The sequence below is a fragment of the Thalia democratica genome, chromosome 2 (assembly GCF_965202585.1).
Source record: "Thalia democratica chromosome 2, ktThaDemo2.hap1.1, whole genome shotgun sequence".
In the NCBI taxonomy this organism is placed as follows: Eukaryota; Metazoa; Chordata; class Thaliacea; order Salpida; family Salpidae; genus Thalia; species Thalia democratica.
The window spans coordinates 69612653-69630163 of NC_139166.1; positions in this window are offsets into that span (position 1 = coordinate 69612653).

Consider the following 17511-nt stretch of genomic DNA (forward strand, 5'->3'; position numbering starts at 1 on the left):
AATTTCTATCTTTTAATTTTACTTTGTATTAATTAATTTGCGTTTATTAGCAGTTAAAATTTTGAAAAGTAGTATGTGGTTTGATCAATAGTTTTTTTATAAGCACTTAGAAAAACAAACTAAACATGTCAAAATTTTTGCTCTATTTTTTATTTAAAATAACTTTTTATTTAAGATAAGTAAAACCTTTAAACCTCGAACTAATCTACGTTTATTTCCAACATTTTTTGTGATTTATAATTGTGTTAAGATTTTTTTAAACTGCAATTAGCTAGTATAGCTTGTAGTCTTAATAAATATTATTTAAATATAAATGAGTCAAATATTTACTGTTGCAAGTGTTTATTTAGAATAAACTTAGTTTACACGGTGATATTTTTTTGCCTAATTAAGTTATTATTTCTTAAAAAGATATCAAAAAATATTTATAAATTGTTACACTATGTGTTTTAGCTTGAAAAATCAAAAACGTAAAATTAAAATTTTCGATAGCTAGTTATTCGTCTTAAATTTAAGAACTATAATTTTAACTTACTATGCAACACCAAAGGTAAAATTAGTGTCTGCAATTTTTGCAACATTAAATTGTATAGTAATTTTTATTATTACATAATATAAGTTTACTGTAAGAGTCGAAATATTCTGTGAATATTGACATTTCTAGTTAAGTAGCTTGCCTTAAAACAATTTCTGTAACAAATAGCTTTGAAAAACTTATAGCAACTAGTAATGCTTGGTTCTATTTAGTATATTGCTTAGTATTGTTTTTATTTAAAACGAAAAATGAGAAACATTTTTTTTGTTTAGGATTACAACAAAGTAGATATAATTGATTTTTTTTTCTAGAAGATAAATTAAGTTTAAGCCATTCAGTTATTATGGTTAAAAAGTTATATTTATTTTGTTTAAAGTTTATGCATACCTTAAAACAAAGTTAATGGAATCTGTTTTTTTTTTTTTTTTTAACAGAAATTTGAATAAAATATTTAAATGTTATGTATATAAGTGAACCTCAGTTTATAGTGAGCTTTAGTATTTACCTTTAGTATTTACCTTGATTTTCATTTCTACAACACTATATTTAAAAGTATGATGGTCATTAAAAAAATAAAAGAAATGGTTCCGACAAATACCTTTTAAAATGCTTTTCTCTAACACTTAAATGTTTTCATTTTGAATATTGACACGGTAATGATTATCAGCGTTTTAATTTAGTAAAGTAGTCACCATTTCATGCTTCTTAGTAGCTAGATTACAGGCGCCTGCTAAAGCGCCCAGCTGTTAAGTCTTTAAAGTCATACTATTTATTCTAGGTGTTAAACATAAATTTGATTTTATCGTTTACTTATTATTAGCAATAACAAAACCATTGGCACTAATAAGCTATGTAATAGATTTATTTGAAATATTTATATCAATGTTTTAAGTATAGATACCTAACAACAATACTCGACTATAACAATTAATAATTTTCGCTCTAAAAAGTTTTCATAGACTTATAGTATCTTACTATACTAGTATTTTTTAACTACTTTAGTATGTAAGATGCTAAATGCTATAGTTGATCAAACCATAAAAACTTACCGTATACATTTTACTTGAATGAACCTATTTGAACTTTTATGTTTAAAACATGTAACCGATAAGTATCAAATAAAACTTGTATAATGTTTTAAGTTGTTTTTGTTTGTAGATATTCTACTTTAATAAATTGTCTATACACTATACTTTACATACTTTTCCTGCCACTAACACTTTATTATTTAATTATCAGCATTATAGATTACACCTTTTATGCATACATAAAAAATTACAAATGCCTGTAGATGTATGAAATGAATATAGTTTAAGAATTTTAAAGTTAGGTTTATTATGATTTGCCATTAGTTATACAAGGTAGATGTCTAATATTATAATTTAAATTATATTCAGTTTCTTAAGAAAGTTTTTTACTATAAGTAGTTACTAATGATACCTGTTGTTTTACGATCTTAAAAGTTACTAGGCAACTCTAAAAATATTTTCGTTAAAAAAAAAATGCTAGTATAAATTTTACATGAAAACGTGTAAGTAAAGTTAGATTTAAGTTAGTCTGTGAAGCTAAAGGTTTAAGGTTAAAGTATTTTAACTTATTTTACAAGAGATCTTAAGTTAAAATAAAACAAAACTCCGACAAAATTCACCATAGCCAAAACATGGGCTTTAATGATCAGTTAGAAATATGTTTTATATTTAATTAATATATTATAAGTTTGTGTTATTCTGCCAAGTGTTTAAAAGGTCATAGCACACCTAGTTTTCACTATAATTTTTCAAACACTTTTATTATGATAAGTTGCTAGTAACGAAACAATATAGAACACTTGAATTCTTTAGTTAGTTTGAATTTCTTTTCCTTGCAGTTGTAAGTTTTCTGTTGATTAAATTATAATATGTATATTGCATGATTTTTTTTTTGTTATGTAATATTTGTATAAATATAAAAACATTTGTAAAACTTATTTAACTATAAAATTACTTTTGTTTATTACAAAAACTAAAATTAAAGTACTACAAATGCACTAAGCTGTTCATTTAAGAAACGTTAGTTTTTTTTTTAATTAGCAAGTTTCTAACTTTTATTTTCGTCTTAAATTGTATTTCTTTTATAAGTAAATAACAAAAACTAACTAAAAGTTTAAAAAACTAGTTTAATAAGGTTTGTTTGATTGTTGTTATAATCATTTATAAAACATAAACTAAGTATAAAAATTTAAGATATTTAGATGATTTTAAACTCTTGATATTGTCTTTATTTTTTAAGTAAAGTGAAACCCTTAAATCTAAGTTTAGTACATATTCATTTCTAAAAGATTCCTTTATTTGTATTTATGATAATGTTTTTACAAAATATTTCAAATTAGTAGTCTTATGGTGTTCTAGGAGTAGTTTCTAAAAAAAAAGTTTATAATTCACAGTGTTAAATAGTTAACTGGGATCTATTTAGTTTACACGACGATACCACCCTTTTAAATTATTAATTTCGTTCTCATTTTAACACTTTTATTCATGCTACAACTTGATAATTGCTGGTTTTAAATAAAATTTATATTTAACTACATTACAGATACCTGTCAAAAGGATAACACTTAAATTAAAATTTTTAACGAGCTCTCAGATAAAAGCTACAAATTGTAGTAATACAACTGTCATTTGTATTTTTATTAAATATAGAAATATATAAAAATATATATTTGTTTACTGTTTAAGTGTTGGTTTTGTTTATAAATTAAAATTAAATTTTATTTACTGGTTCGAGTTTTATACACTTTGACTAAAAAAAAAATACTTTCTATTTACTAAGCAACACCAAAGCTGAAATGCACTTTTTGTAGTTTTAAATTGTATATAAATTGTAATATTTTAAGTAATATATTTATTTAGTTATAAGTTTATTTTAAAAGAAAACTTAATTGTAAACAGTAAAGTTTCTTGTAAAATAACTTGTTATAAAATTATATTTATGTAACAATAAGCTTCGAAAAATTTATAGCAATTTAAATTGCTTGTTTTTGCCTAGTATTTTGCCCAATAATATTTTTATTTAAAACAAAAACTTGAAAAAATTGTTTTTTTTTCGACTATACAAAAGCAGATATTATTTTTTTGTAGAAAACAAAGATACATTAAAACCTCTAAATTATTGTGGTTGGTATATTATGTTTATTTTGTTTCAAGTTTATACATACAATAAAACAAAATTAGTACAATGTGTCTTATTTTTATTTAAATATAAATTTTTATGTTTTATTAATAACGTGCAATAGTCAACTTCAGTTTCCACTGAGATTTAGTATTAACCTTGATATTAATTTCTACATGCTTTGTAAGAAAAAGGAACATGATAAATTTTAGTTTTAAAAGAGATGGTTTCAACAGTTACCTTGAAAGGTAACCTAATTAACCCACAATTCTTTCTTGTAGAATTTTGTACTGTGATGATTATCAGCGTTACAATTTAGTAAAGTCGTCATCATTTCTGGCTTTTGAACAGCTAGATTACAGGCGCCTGCCAAAACGCCCGGCTGTTGAAGTTTATATTTTTAACTATACTTAATACTTTACAAAGCATAAACTACAATTTTTTTTTCTTTGACTATAAAAACATAAATAGTCAAAGTGTTGGATTTAGAGTATTTCCAAAAAAAAATTGAAAAAGTTTTAACATATTAAAAAAAAGCTTTCGTACATGTTTGCATAAAAATAAGTAAAATTTTTGATTTTATTTAATAGAACACTTATTTTTATTTTTTAGTGATAGTAGTAAAAGTTTTAATTAAAATAAGATCTTAATAATTATTTTAAATTAAAACTAAAGCATTTTCACTTATACAAGAATATATAAGTTGAGTATATTGAAAAAGTTTTTTAACATATTTTGAACAACTATGACAAAACTTTACCATAGCTCATATATCAAATGACGGTTATGAATAATTCAAGTTTGATACTTTAATTTAATTAAAATATCACAACCACTGTTTCGAGTTTCTAGACTTCAAGAGCCTTCCAAAGCATTTCAGCTTCAGATTAAAAAAAAATATTTAAACAATATAAAATGTAAACTGTTCTAATGTTAGTATTATGTATATATCAAAGTTAATTAAATATTGTTCGTTTATATTGTTACAGTCATGCTTTTTAGTTGCTAAGCAACACTAAAGCTGAATTTAAAAACAAATAAATGTATGGTAGTATTAATTTTGTTAGTTTACTTTTTATAAACTCATTTTAAGCGTGAAATTATTTTAGTTAGAATTTTTTTTTAATAACAGTAGTTTGCAACGAATTTCGGGTAACAGTTCTTAAAAGTTTTATATAAATTAGTAACATTTTGTTTTAATCTAATATATTGCCTAGTAGTTGTTTTTATTAAAATCAAAAACTTAAGAGATTCATTTATTTTTCTGATTATACCAATGTAGATATAATCTTGTTTTGCGGAAGATAAAATAAGAATTTATAACTGAAATTATTCTGGTTAATAGTATTAAAAGGTTAGTAGTTAATAATAAGAGACTAACTAAAATAAAATCAAATAGTTATCATAGTAAGTTGATAATAAAAAATAACAACTTGTGTTGTTCATAATTAATTACCTTTTTACTACAAGACAAAAAAATGTTTTCATTATAAACTATATTAAAAACTTAAGCGCTTTCGGAATATCCAAATTCCCTTATCAAAATTCTATACACTCTCTAGTTAAACAAACACAAAATAAATAGAGTAAAATTATATCATTTGTAGGAAATACAATTAATTAAAACGACAAGTAATTAACAAAAATGGATTTTTATAAACAATTAAGACAAAATGGACTATTTAAATATATTAATAGTTACTCTTGATCCTTTATCAGCACCAAGCTGATTATTTAAATTTGGCTGGAGTTTTTTGACTAGTAGAGCTTCTGAAGATAATAATTCATTATACAAATTGCACGTTTTAATAACTTCAAAATAATTATAATTTTTTTTTCAATTAGTACAAAATACACAATTTTCAATATGTTTAAATATCGCACTATTGGTTGGAGTCCTATGTTCTTAATTCGTACGAAAAGTTGTTTTTCTGTCTCACCAATATACTGGTTGTTCAGATCACTTCGACACGTAAATTTATAGACAATACAACTTTGATACAAGCGATTTATTGAATCCTTTAGTGAGAAATATTTCCCTACTTTTTCTGATCTATAAGCAATACGTACTTTTACCCCGATGTATTCAAATACTGCTTTTATGTTCCTGGAGAATTTCTCTGACGTCTTTTTAACATACGATATTGTAATGTATTGTTTCTTATCATCTTTACTTTCGGTTAATTCTGTCTCAAAGTTGTCTTTTTTTTTTGTATTTAATCATCGATAAACTTTGCCGAAAATGAGTTTTTCATCAACAGCTCTTTTACCTTTTGCCACTCGTCATTTTGTAGATCTTCTGAGACGAGATTTTTGATTCTGTAATTCAGGTTTTTTACTAAATTTCTCTTCCACGACTTCGGTACACACGAGTTAAAATTCATGAGCACGCCCGTGCTTGTTGGATTTCTGAATATTGATGTTATAAAATGTTTTTAATAAAGTTTATAATAAAAAAAAATGTTTGTCTTGTAGTAAAATGGTACTTAATTGCATTAAAAGGTCTAAATATATCTGAATTATACAAGAAAACTGTTGTTCATAACTATGCTTTTACGATATATTTACAATCCTTGTTTAGTAAAGTGTTGGAAAAAATTGTCGTACAAATTTCTAAGCATACTTTTTTATATATACTTTTCGTAAGCAGAACTTGAATGTAATTTGTAAAGGCTTGAATTTTGTTTTCAAAAAAATTCCTAAAATGGTTTCAAATTTTTCATTTAATTAGTTTTTAATAAAATGCCAACGACAAACGAGCAGACAATTTTACCGGAGACATTATTGCACGGGTTGAATTTTTTCAAATTTTTTTTATGAATTTTATTTTTATTTTACTATCACTGTAACCCTTATCCCTTACCCTCGGACGGTAATTTATTTTTTTATTTTTAATTAATTTTATTTTAAAATTTTATTTTTATCTTTTTATAAACTTATCTTTGCAGTTTTTTTATCTGTCTTTTTGTTATATATATTTTTTCTGTTTTCTTTTACTCTCGTTTAAAAACGTAATTCGCGCAAAACATACCCTTGGTGCAAAATTGTCTTTGTGCAAAAGTATCTCAACAAATTTTTGTGCAGTTTAGTCCCCTCGTGCAATTTCGTAATCTCGTGAAATTTTTTACTCGTGCAATTTTGACCCGTTCTCCTTTCAAGGAGTTGGGTCAAACATTGATTTCTTAAATAATTAAACAACAGATATGTAATAATTTTAGACTCCATTGTGTTGCGGACAACGATTGGTTGGTCTACGCGTAAATTCGTAAAATTTTCAAATTTTAAGTTATGATTAAACTAATTGTTGTAATATGTTCATTACTGCATAAGAATAAAAAATAATTTTTATTAAGTGTTTTAGAATTTAAAAAAAAATCGTATAAATAAATTGAAAGTTTTTATATTATATCAAAAAGCCATGATTTGTCAACACTAGTTTAACTATTAGATTTTCTTTTTACACTAGAATAGATTCACTTTGAGTTGTATTTTGGAGAATGTCACAATGTATGTTAAGCTATCAATCAATGCTACGACTTTTATAAATTTGTGTTTTAAGTTTATTTAAATTATAAAATACTTGTGGTGTGATAGTTGTAACATTGTTGTCTACTGTGATGTAATAGTTGTCATATTGTTGTCTACTGTAATGAAATAGTTTTAACATAGTTGTCTACTGTGATGTGATAGTTGTAAGATTATTTACTACTGTGATGTGATAGTTGTACAAATGTTGTCTACTGTGATGTGATAGTTGTAACATTGTTGTCTATTGTGACATGATAGTTGTAACAATGTTGTCTACTGCGATGTGATAGTTGTAACATTGTGTCTACTGTTATGTGATATAGTTGTAAAATTGTTGACTACTGTGATGTGATAGTTGTAACATTGTTGTCTGCTGTGAAGTGATAGTGCTAACATTGTTTTCTACTGTGATGTGATAGTTGTATTATTGTTATCTACTGTGATGTGATAGTTGTAACATTGTTGTGTACTGTGATGTGATAGTTGTAACATTGTTGTGTACTGTGATGTGATAGTTGTATTGTTGCGGTTTACTGTGATGTGATAGTTGTATTGTTGCGGTTTACTGTGATGTGATAGTTGTATTGTTGCAATCTACTGTGATGTGATAGTTGTAACATTGTTGTCTACTGTCAGTGATAGTTGTAACATTGTTTTCTACTGTGATGTGATAGTTGTAACATTGTTGTCTACTGTGATGTGATAGTTGTAACATTGTTGTCCACTGTGATGTGATATTTGTAACATTGTTGTCTACTGTGATGTGATAGTTGTATTATTGTTGTCTACTGTGATGTGATAGTTGTAACGATGCTGTCTACTGAGTTGTGATAATTGTTTTGTTTTGGTCTTGTGTGATGTGTTCATTTTGGTTTCTACCTTGTTAGAAACGTTATAAAATCTAAATTTTATCTTTTTTTTTTCTTAAAACATCTTATTTTCTTATCTTTGTTTAGAATGTTTAAAGCAGTAAAATGTGTAAACTTGATATAGTTATTATTCAGATATGAAAAAATACATTTTTCCTCACAAGCTTATGAACGTCTTTTTAAAACCTACTGTACATAACTTAAAGCAACTTTCAAAAACTATTATTAAAATCAAAAAATTAGTAACTTTTATATAAGTTAATTTCTTTTAACTTAAAAATTCATGCTTGAGTAGTTTTGGCAACACGCTCATCGTTACAATGGCAACTGCATATTTAAAAAAACAAAAAATTCAAAGTGTCTTTAATTTATATAAAAAATTATTGTGGTGTACACTTTAGTAAAAATATTTTACTGATATTTAAAATATTCTCGCCTTTTTCTTACTAAAAACTTGGCAGAGACCAATGTATTAATTTAGTAAAAGTTTCAATAATATATTTTATAATTAAATGGCAGTCCTTTGAGGTGCAGTTTATTTGGTTATATATCTGTACCAATACTTAAACTTTAAGGTTTTTTAAAAACTTTTAGGGAGAAACATCTCTGAAAAGAAAATTAATTTAGAAAGTTATTAAACGATCGTGTAGGTTTAATTTTAAATTTTATTATACTTAAAAACAGCAATTAGATAACTCATTAAACTAAAATGAGTTATATTTTAGTTAGTTTTAAAACTTCTTTTAATCATGTAACTAAATTAACGAAATATTCATGTAGGTCTAACAAAAAAGATTTTGATGGTAAAGTTATAAGTTATAAATTGATAAAATTAAAAATTAATAAAATTAATAAAGTTAAATTGAAATTGTCAGAAATTGAGTAATTTTGGCACTTCAAAATTACAAACGATAAAATTTGCTTGCTTTATTTTTGCATAACATTTATAATTCAAGAGGAAAATTTATATACTGGTTTTTTTTTACTGAAAAAAACACCTTTTCTTTATGCTTGACATCATAATGTTGCTTAAAGTTTTTAATTAAATAAAAAATCAAACTTTTGTATACTTTTTCATCTATAGTTTTGTATTGTTTGTTTCTAAAATTATTAATTCGTTTTTTGATTAATATTTACAATCAAATTTACAATAGTTTTAAATAGTGAATATTGTTTGTGAAGTTTACAACAATTTTGTTTTTACTGTTTGTTTACACTAGCATGAGTATGTATATAAAAGACTAAGCACTTTCTTGTCTTGTCTTAGATTTACATATGTATGTTGCAGGGACATAGCTAGCTCAAAAATAACACTAACCTGCAAAAAATATCAAGTTTAACGTGTGATGACGTCATAACGGGAATAGAGTAGTTTTAACTACCTTCAATTTTTAATGAAAGTGTGCAGTTTTGTTAAAAGTTTAAAAATAAATAGAATTTTGAAGTATAATGAATAACGGAATACAAGGCAATTTGTACTGCTCTTGCCCCCCTATAATTCTTTATGTGTTGAAACTTTTATAAGCTATAATACCTTTCATTTAAAATCAAAATATTAAGTAAGAATTTAACTTTAAAAGTATTACTGATAGGCCTAAAATATATATAACTTTAAAAACTATTTCCACACTTCAAAAAATATTTGCAAAAATTGTTGCTTTTATTAGATATAAATCATAAATTTTAGGATTTGAATAAAAAATAAAAGAGTTATAAAATAAAAAAGTTCACAAGAAAAAGTTCACAAGATAAAATTTAGATGTACAATTACTTTATTTTGTCAAAAATAATTCATAAAAAAAGTAAAAAAGAGTACACGTCTTTGTAAATGTTATTACTAGCTTTGGTAGCGTAAATATTTAAGCTGTAAAAACAAAATAAAACATTTTCTTATTAAAGAAAAAACTGTTATTAAAAGCTGTGAAAAAGAATCAAATTTTTTTTTCACAAAACAAACTTGTTTATAAAAAAGGACTTAGTTAAATAACAACAAACTTTGAAAATAAAACATTAAAATTTTTCAGATACAATGTGAAACATATAAGTAAATTTAAACATAAAGATTTTTAAACATAAAATATATTATTTTTTTTTTAATTTGTTATGAATTTATTATACAACTATACACTTGTTAAAATAACTAGTACTAACTTATTCTTTTTAATCTTAGATTGAAAATGTTATACAATAATTATTTTAATAATTTTTATTATTTTTCAAACATAGATTAAAAAATTGAACTGATATATATTTTTTAAATTTAGTAAACCACTTTAAAATTTATAAACTTATTTTAAAACAACAGATACATTCCATGTTCTTGATACAGTTAAAGAAAACATAAAATACAAAAATATTCTATTGTAACAACAATGCTTGTAAAAAAAAAAAATTACAGTAATATTTAAAAACAAGTTGAAACAAACTTTATATTTTACATAGTTGTCTAAAACATCATTAAAAGAGCTTTTTTTTTTGAAGTACTTATCTGGAACTCATTGTAACAAACTGAACTTTAGATTGATTGACTTTGTTAATAGCTTTGAGTGTCAATGGTACCAAGTGGGTAGTTTTACTTTCAAATAATATTTGCATAGTTTTATCCATATAAAACTTAACTTTCAAACTTAGTTTTAAAAATCTGTAAAACAACTAAATTTCTTAGTGTACCAAGTTTATAGTAGTAATATATAAAAAACTGAAAAACTACTTTTCAAAATGTAAAGCTAACTAGAAAATACCAATGTACTAATTTAATTTTTGTAATTTTGTAAACTACTTAAAAATTGTTAATATAATAATGAAAAAAAAAACAGAGATAATTCAAAACCTTTGAAAGTTAGGAATAAAACCAAAAAATCTAAATAACTCTTTATATAATAAAACAATATGCTAAGAAAACAAACTCATTGTAAACAAAGATTATAACAGTACAAGTAAAATAGGTATCAACAACAGCTCTACCCTATGACCAACACTAATTTAAGGATTTTATTTTTGAGATTTTAATCTTAATTTTTTTAAATAATACTAACTTTTCAAATTTATCAATGTTTTTTTTACAAAATTAGTTATAAAATAAAAATTTATCAAAACAAGTTAGCAAAATAGCATTCAAATCTAGAAAACCATCTGTTATGAAATTATTAACAAACCTAAAAACGTCCTTAGTTTTTCATAAAAATAAAACCTATACTGAGTCAGTCTTAGCTCAAGAATAAAACTCTAAATATCCTAGAGTTATCCAAAATACTTTGAGTGTGCGGCTACAATGTACAATTTAAATCTTTCGTCTTTGCTAAAAAATGCAATAAGACCTTTAACTAAGGTAAGCACTTTTAAAATCTTTAAAACCAGTTTTTATCAAAAATAAAGTTCTAAAATACAGTAAAAAAAGCTATAATTTGTTTATATTAATCTTGAACAAATAATAACTTCAACTTATTAAGCATTTATGAAATATTTAAAACAAGTTTTTATAAAAAAATTAAGTTCTATAATATTTAAAAAAAATATTTATTTATATTATTCTTGAAAAAATGTTTATATTATTAAGTTTTTTAATTTTTCTTCCTGTTGCAAGCTATTTTTCTTATTGTGTTATTTTGTCTGATTTAGTAGATTCTTATTTCTTGATAAAACTTCAGGAAATGAGATTGTTATCACTGTTTTAAAAGTTTCATTTTTGTATATTTGTTAACAGTAGGGATTTAACTTCAACTCAGATAGTCAATTTGATTTAAAACAAAAGTTAGTTCTTCATGTTACTTTACTTTGAGGTTCATTTATTCTAAAGTTCATCTTGTCATACATCTTCTATCTGTATTTGCTTTTTTGTAACAGAAAAAAACTTAAAATTCAAAAAATGGTCTTCTTTTTGACTCACCATAAACGTTTCAATAGTACAAGATTCTCTTTCACACTTACTTTTTTTTATTCTTTTACATGAATAAATGAAATCTACAGACTTTAAATGTATTCTTTTACAATAGTTTGCTATTTGATAATAGATTTTTACACCAAGCTATTTGTATTCAAATTGTTCAACATTTACGACACTAAAAGAATTATTTCTCAGGAGTGCAAAACTAAGTGTAAAAAAATATTTGAAGTTAAAATAGACAATGTCTTAAAAGCTGAACAGTATAAAGAAAAGCGAGTTTTTTCGCACAAATGTTAACGTTTCTGTAGATTTGTAGAAACGTACCAAACTACGTACTTGGTATGTAGTTATTGCGGTCGATGTTGGTCAATACAAAGGTATTATCCTTTAGCCTAGACCCTAGAGTTTTGGTAAAATATTCCAGTAATTAATATTTTTTTGCGATAAGCAATAACAAGCTTATATATTTTTAAATTTGTTGTGCTAAAATTTTTCTTGAACAATAGACTTTTTTTTAATAATCTCCTAGATAAAATAAACAAACATGTTGCCAAAAGCTAAATCAAACAGTTATATTACTTTTTACCAATCGTCATTTTTGATACAAAATAGTAGATTCAATTTCGAATAGATTTAATTTCAATACCAAAATTGTTTCAATGTAGACTGTATTCTTGAACATATTGCAACTTGCTGTGTTATCAATCTTAGAAGTTTAACATTTATAAAATTTTGCAAAAGCCTAATAAAAGGCCAGCAATCTCGTTACTTATTGTACTATTAGACTCATAAGTGGTGATTAAATAAAAACGTTAATAATACGAATCAAAAAACGGTAACAATCAGAAAACTAGTTACACGAAAACTACCATAGAAAATGATAGTTAAAAACAATTACATGGATTGAATTTGTTTATTATCGTCTGTCACTAGACAAACTTTACTACTTAGAAATTTGTATGGTTTTATTTATATGTTAACAACGATTGTATATGTTTTAAATTATACATTTTAGTAAATACCACTATTAAATCACAGTAGACAATAATGTTACAACTATCTCAACACAATAGATATTAATAACCAACTATCACATCACAGAAGACAACAATGTTACTACTATCACATCACAGTAGCTATCTATAATACAACTATCACATCACAGTACACAACAATGTTACAACTATCACATCACAGTAGATCAAAAACGATACAAATACGTAAATTAAAACTATTGTAAAATGCTATTTACAGTGATGGCATTCAAACGGCCAAGACTATTTGACCAAGAAATTCAGGAAAGCACTTATGTGAACGTAAGATAACTCAAAAAAGTATTTATTCTTTTAAAGGGGTAGCTGTTATCTTTGCACCAGCGTACAAAGTACACGAGGGGACAAAATTGCATATAGATACTTTTACATGAGGATATTTCTGCGAGAAGGAATAAAAATGTGCAGAACTTTGTTGCTTTAAAGGTCAAATTTGCACGATAAAATTTTGCACGAGCAGAAAGTTTTGCACGGAGACACTGTTGCACTTGTTGAATTTTTCTTTTTTTTTTCTAATTTTTTTAAATTTTATTATCATTGTTACCCCTATTCCTTACCCTCGGTCGGTAACTTCTTTTTGTTTTCTAAATAATTAGATTTTTTTATATCAATTTTTATTAGTTTGTTTTCAATTACTTTCATCCCTAACGCTTTCCCTCGGTCAGTAGCTTTTTTTTTTGATTTTATTAACTTGTCTTTTCAGTATATTTTGTATTTTCAGTATTTCTTTTTGTTATATATTTTTTTCTGTGTTTTTTTTACTTTCGTGAAAAAATGTAACTCGTGCAAAACTGACCCTTGGTGAAAAATTGTCTTAGTGCAAAAGTATCTCAGTGCAATTTTGTTCCTGTGCAGTTTAGTTCCCTCGTGCAATTTTTCTTCGTGAAATTTTGACCCGTTCTCCTTTTAAGGAATTGTGTCAAAGTTTGATTTCTTAAATAATTAATCAACAGATATGTGAGAATTGTAGACTCCAAAGTGTTGCGGACAATGGTTGGTTGGACTACGCGTAATTTTGTAAAATTATCCAGTTTTAGGTTATGATTAAATCGATTGTTATGATATGTTCATTACTGCATAAGAAAAAATAATTTTTATTAAGAGTTTTGGAATAAAAAAATAATAATAAATTGTAAAAAAGTTTTTATGTTATATCGAAAAGCCATGATTTAACAAATAATTATTTATCTGTTATATTTTTTTTTGCACTAGATTAGATTTACTATGAATTTTATTTTGGAGGATGTCACAATGTATGTTAAGTTATAAATCAATGCCACGACTTTTATAAATTTGTCTTATAAGTTTATTTAAATTTTAAAATACTTGTGATGTGATAGTTGTATAATTGTTGTCTACTGTGATGTGATAATTATAACATAGTTGTCTACTGTGATGTGATAATTATAACATTGTTGTCTACTGTGATGTGGTAGTTATAACATTGTTGTCTACTGTGATGAGATAGTTGTATTGTTTCGGTCTACTGTGATAGGATATAGTTGTAAAACTTTTGACTGCTGTGATATGATAGTTGTAACATTGTTGTCTACTGTGGTGTGATAGTTGTAACATCGTTGTCTACTGAGATGTGATATAGTTGTAACATCGTTGTCTACTGAGATGTGATATAGTTGTAACATTGTTGTCTACCGTGGTGTGATAGTTGTAACATTGTTGTATACTGTGATGTGCTAGTTGTAACATTGTTGTCTACTGTGGTGTGATAGTTGTAACATCGTTGTCTACTGAGATGTGATAGTTATATTGTTGCGTTCTAATGTGATGTAAAAGTTGTAGTGTTAAGGCCATTGTTTGAAACTGAAAAGGTTTTTGTATTTATTTTATAGACATATTTAGTTTAATTTACATCTTAAAGATGTTTAAAAATTATTTTATTTATTATAGTATAATATTAAAATATTTTGATCGGTAAGTATGAAACTTAATTTTTGATTTAGGTGTTAAACATAACTTTGATTTTATTTATTACTCATTAGTAACAATAACATATCTAATTAAACTACCAATCTAGATTATAGTTTTACTGAAATCTTTTAAGTATAGACATTTTGCAACAATATACGATTATTAAAATAAAATAATTTTATTCAAAAAAAAAAATTTTATAAGAATTTTAAATATAGAAATTTTAATTTATTGTATTAGTATTTTTTCTAACTTCTATAATAAGTAAAATACTAAGTATTATTAATGTTAACCTACAAAGATTAAAACTATTTTATTAGACAACAACTAAACTTACATTCTAAAAGCTACCGTTTAAATTATACTGAATAAGCCTATTTTAATTTTTATGTTCGAAATATAAAACGACAAGTATTATAGAATATATTTTACATAAACTTTTTTTTTAACTTTTACTGCTACTAATACGATGATTATTAATTATCAGCACCAAAACCTTAAACTTCTATGTTTTCATAAGTAGAAATTTTTAAACTTCTGCAAAGTTTCAGTACTTTGCATTTGAAACATAAAATATTCTGATTAGCATTTAATTAAATAAGGTTGATGTCTATTTTTATAGTTTAACTTATACTTTTTAATACATTTTTTTTACTATAAGTAGTTACTAACAATACCTATTATACTACAGTTTTTAATCTTTTTAAATCTTGCAATTACTAGGCAATATTATAAATGTTAAATTATAGAGGAAATATTTAATCATAAAAATATTTTAGTCTACGAAGTCTATTATTTTAACTTTTAAAATATTTCCACGAAGTAGTGGTTGAAGTTCCTTAACTCTTTCAAACAGGCTTTATTAAATTTATATAAAATAAAACAATGTCAAAAGTCAATAGAGTCCGAAGTTTCATGTTTTATTAAAATTTATTTTATATTTATTCTAAGCATGTTTATCAACAGACTTTTACTATTTCATGTACTTTTTTTTATGTATTTTACTTTATTTATCGGAACTATTTAATTTGTTTGATTTTATTTTTTTTTTACTTTTCAATATACCAACAAGTTTATACCACTTTATATTTAGGTTTGTTGTATATAGTTATTTACTTAAGTGACCACAATAAAGTTTTTGATAAAGTTATTAAGTTAACTAGAGATTAAAAAATTGGACATAAGCTGATCGAATAAATAAAATATTAGTTTAAAATTTATCAGATACAAAAAAATATGATATCTTTTTCCAAGATGTGTTGTAGAGTTATTTTATAAAACAAATTAATTGAAATTTTAAACTTTTAAAATCTTTATAAAAGTCTATATTAATTTTCAGAAAGTAAGTGGTGTTTAATAATAATTTTAGTTTTTATTGAAATTATCCATATATATCTATTACAAACTAAACTTCAACTTTTCCATGCTAATATAGTAGGTAAGCTAAATATAGGTTCAAAAAATTGTAAGGATTTGACTAAAACATAGTTATTTAGGTGTTTGCAATCAATATTTTAGATTCCTTATGCTTTTTGTTTTGAAAACAAAAATAGTAAAAAAATTCAATAGTTTGAGTTTTTAAACTTCTGTATTGTTATTCCATAAACACAGAACCAGAAATTAAAAAAAACATAGTAAAACGAATAATTACAATACAAGCAATATTTCAGTATTTCTGTTTAACTTTTAGAAGCCATTTTTAGACAAATAATATAAAGAACTTTAGTTTAAAACGTTTTTAAATCTGGTTGCATTCAGACTTATGCAATTTCTGAAATACTTTAAGTAGAAAATAAACAATACCAGTTTTTATAACTAGAAATTCGGTTTATCTCGATATTTACAATGCTTGATTTTATTGAAGGTCAGCCTAAAAGTCAATACCCTCTAATTTCCCCTTTTTAAGTAACTGTGTAGTTTGTCAAGTTAGCATTTGATAAAGTATTTATAGTTTTCATTTGAAATATTTATAATTATAAGGGTTTGTCACATATTCGTCGTATTTTATTTTTATTGTAAGTAATTAATACTATAGTATGTTTTAATGCGCGAGTAAATAAAGTATAATAAATTAAATTAAAACAAGTATATTCAAATAAATTAATCTGGACTATCATGTATTTCACTTAAGAAATCTTACTATTAAACCAAAGCAAACTTACTCAAGTTTGATGAATAAACACTAAAAATAAACCACTAGTGGTTTTGAATAATATTTTGAATAAAAGATACTCAATTAATATAGACAAGTTTGTAATATTGTCTAAAATTATCTATCCATTGGAAACAATTACTTTAAACACCTACTGTAACAAGTAGTAGTTTACTATTTGTTTCTAGAAGTACAATGAAGGAGTCAAAGATAAGTCTAAGCGGAAAATTACATCAAAGGAGTTAACATAAGTTTAAGTGGAATTTTACAACGAAGGAGTCAACATAAGTTTAAGTGGAATTTTACAACGAAGGAGTCAACATAAGTTTAAGTGGAAATTTACAACGAAGGAGTCAAAGATAAGTTTAAGCGGAAAATTACATCAAAGGAGTCAACATAAGTTTAAGTGGAAATTT